The following is a 3,929-nucleotide window of genomic DNA, read 5'->3' on the forward strand; positions in this document are numbered from 1 at the left end:
AATCACATAGCAGTTGACTTCTACAAAGTTATTTAATACAACATTCTGTTTTTTAAAGGGAAACCTATCAGAACCATACATTATTGTTTAAAATTAATTTCCTCTCCATAATTGATAGTTTATTTTGTGATTTTAAATTCTGCCTACTTTCAATAATGGTGGTGTAAAGTTCAAAGTGAGTATTTCTGAAAGCTGTTGTTATTGTTATTTAAGAAAATGCATTATTTTTAAGGGTCAGTAAATTTTCTGCAGCATTACTACGTCTTCATAAAATGACATACTTTTTTTGAACAAAAAGACATAAACAAAGCTAGAATAAGGTCTGACATTCAATGCTAGTATAGAATTATAATTTATGAGGCAATTGGATGTTCATGAAATTTATACAAAACAAGTCCTTTTGAGCTTATGCACTGCAAGCATTTTTTTTAAACAATTGCTGGGGTTTTTTGTTTTGCTCAGTAATGCACCATTTTTTTCCCCTTATTTTGACTCCCTCCACCCCTTTCTCCCACCCAGCCCCGCCCCCCGCTGTCTTTGGCAATCACCAGTCTGTTCTCTGTATCTATGAGTTCTTTTTTTCAAGGCTCCCACATAAGAGAAATAATATATTAAATATTTGTCTTTCTCTGTCTGATTTATTGCACTCAGCATAATGCCATTGAGGGCCTTCCATGTGGTCACAAATGGCATGACTTCATCCTTTTCTATGGCTGAGTAATATTCCGCTGTGTGTGTGTGTGTGCGTGTGTGTGTGTGTGTGTGTGTGTATACATACATATATGACATCTTCTTTATCCATTCATCCACTGGTGGACATTTGGGTTGTTTCTGTATCTTGGCTATTATAAGTAATGTTTCAGTGAACATGGGGGTGTGGATATCTTTTTCAGTTAGTGGTTTTGTTTTGTCTTCAGATAAATACCTGGAAGTGGAATTGCTGGGTCACATGGTAGTTCTATTTTTAATTTTTGAAGACCCTCCATACTGTTTTCCATAGTGGCCAATTTACATTCCCACAAACTGTGCAGGAGGGTTTCCTTTTCTTCACTTCCTTGCCAACACTTATTTCTTGTTTTTTTGAAAATAGACATTCTAACAGGTGTGACGTACTATCTCATAGTTTTGACTTGTATTTCCCTAATGATTAGTGATGTTGAGTATCTTTTCATGTCAGTATGTGTTGGCCATCTGTACGTCTTCTTTGGAAAAATGTCTATGCAGATCATCTATTTTTTAATCATATTTTTTTGTTTTTTCTATTGAGTTGTATGAGTTCTTTGTATATTTTGAGTATTAGTCCCTTATCAGATATATGATTTGCAAATATTTTTTTCTATTCAGTAGGTTGCCTTTTCAGTTTGTTGATGGTTTGCTTTGCTGTGCAGAAGCTTTTTAATTTAATGTAGTCCCACTTATTGATTTTTGCTTTTGTTGTTTTTGCTTTTGGCGTAGATTAGAAAAATCATCCCCAAGACTGATGTCAAGGAGATAACTACCTATGTTTTCTTCTAGGAGTTTTGTGGTTTCATGTCTTACATTCAAGTCTTTAATCCATTTTGAGTTAATTTTTGTGTATGGTGTAAGATAGTGGTCTAGTTTCATACTTCTGCATGTGGCTGTCTAGTTTTCCTAACAGCATTTATTGGAGAGACTGTCCTTTCCCCATTAGGAAAGTTTTCTTTGTCATAAATTAATTGACCATATTTGCGTGGGCTTATTTTGGGGCTCTCTCTTCTGTTCCATTGATCTATGTGTCTGTTTTGTGCTAATACCATACTTTTTTTTTTTTTTTTTTTTTTTTGCGGTACACGGGCCTCTCACTGTTGTGGCCTCTCCCGTTGCGGAGCACAGGCTCCAGACACGCAGGCTCAGCAGCCACGGCTCACGGGCCCAGCCGCTCCGCGGCATGTGGGATCTTCCCGGACCGGGGCACGAACCCATGTCTCCTGCATCGGCAGGCGGACTCTCAACCACTGCGCCACCAGGGAAGCCCATACCATACTATTTTAATTACTATAGCTTTGTAATATAATTTGAAGTAAGGGAGAATGATGCCTCCAGCTTTTTTTTTTCTTTCTCAAGATTGCTTTGGCTATTCAGGATTTTTTTTGTGGTTCCATACAAATTTTTAGGATTATTTGCTCTATTTCTTTGAAAAGTGATACTGGGGTTTTGATAGGGATTTCAGTGAATCTGTAGATTGCTTTGGGTGATATGGACCTCTTAATAATACTGATTCTTCTAATCCATGACCATGGAATATTTTTCCTTTGTGTCTTATTCAATTTCTTTCATCAGTGTCTTGTAGTTTTCAGTATACAGGTCTTTCACCTCCTTGGCTAAATTTATTCCTAAGTATTTTATCCTTTTTGATGCATTTGTAAATGCGATTGTTTTCTTTTTTTTAAGAAGATGTTGGGGGTAGGAGTTTATTAATTAATTAATTTATTTTTGCTGTGTCGCGTCTTCATTTCTGTGCGAGGGCTTTCTCTAGTTGTGGCAAGTGGGGGCCACTCTTCATCGCGGTGCGCGGGCCTCTCACTATCGCGGCCTCTCTTGTTGCGGAGCACAGGCTCCAGACGCGCAGGCTCAGTAGTTGTGGCTTACAGGCCTAGTTGCTCCGCGGCATGTGGGATCCTCCCAGACCAGGGCTCGAACCCGTGTCCCCTGCATTAGCAGGCAGATTGTCAACCACTGTGCCACCAGGGAAGCCCCCTGGGATTGTTTTCTTAATTTCTGTTTCTGGTAGTTTGCTATTGGTATATAGAAACAATAGATTTTTGTGTATTGATTTTTTTTATCCTGCAGCTTTACTGAATTCATTTATTAGTTCTAATAGTTTTTTGATGGAGTCTTCAGAGTTTTTTATATATAATATCAGGATCTTCCTGCAGCCGAGGGACAGTCTGTGGACCAAATAGAGGGGTGTAGGAGATGGGGCGATGGGGGGTGCCTCCCATATAAATGTACTCAGTGTAGAGGTTCTCCAACTTTTGGTCTCAGGAATCCTTTGCACTCTTAAAATTGCTGAGATCCTAAAAAGCTTTTGTGTTGTGTGTGTGTGTGTGTGCTATGTTAGAAATTAAAGCTGAGGAGGTGTTTAAATGCAAGAATACACAAGCACATGTTTGTTAGCCTTCCACTGAGAGTGTGGTAGAATATCTTTGGAGAAGAGTTTGGTGATGTAAAGATAATTAAAATGAATACCCCTTAATCCGTGAATTCATATAGAGTCCTAGCATAAGGAGTAAGGAAATGATCTATGACCACAGGTATGTGTGTGTTTGTGTTACACAATACAATTTATGATCCCCAAGGGAAACAACAACATTAATACGATAACAGTGGCAACAAAATAAAATGTTTATGTCTGATTCTGGTTCCACCACTTAGAAAAATTATCAATTCTCTGTAACATCAATACCCTCATCTACAGAATGAGAATAATTATGATACCTACTTTATAGGGGTGTTGTGAATATCAAATGAGATTAGCCATGTCAAGTGCATCACATAGTTCCTGGCATACACTAGGTGCTCAATAAATGCACATATTTTTACTGTTACTGCATGTGAAATACCATTCAATTGTACAAGCAAATAAAATGGTATACAATTAAATTTATTTGCATCAAAATGCATTCATAGTATACTAAGTAAAAGGTTAACAAGACAGCCTATACAACCTACTTCCATTTTTGTAAAGAAAAAAATCTATCAAAAATTCTTTGAATATATACACAAGTCATTAACATTGAGCCGTGCAGGTTATTTATGCATTTGTTTTCTGTGTATCTGTATCTTCTAATTTTCTTCAGTGGCAATGACCTGCGTGATAAAATGTTTTCCTTTGGAACCGTACAGTGTACTGACACCAGAGGGCGCTGATGCTTGTGAGTCGTCGTGTCCGTGTCGTTTCCCCCCCC

The sequence above is a fragment of the Lipotes vexillifer genome, unplaced genomic scaffold (genome assembly GCF_000442215.2).
Source record: "Lipotes vexillifer unplaced genomic scaffold, Lipotes_vexillifer_v1.1 scaffold605, whole genome shotgun sequence".
Taxonomy (NCBI): domain Eukaryota; kingdom Metazoa; phylum Chordata; class Mammalia; order Artiodactyla; family Lipotidae; genus Lipotes; species Lipotes vexillifer.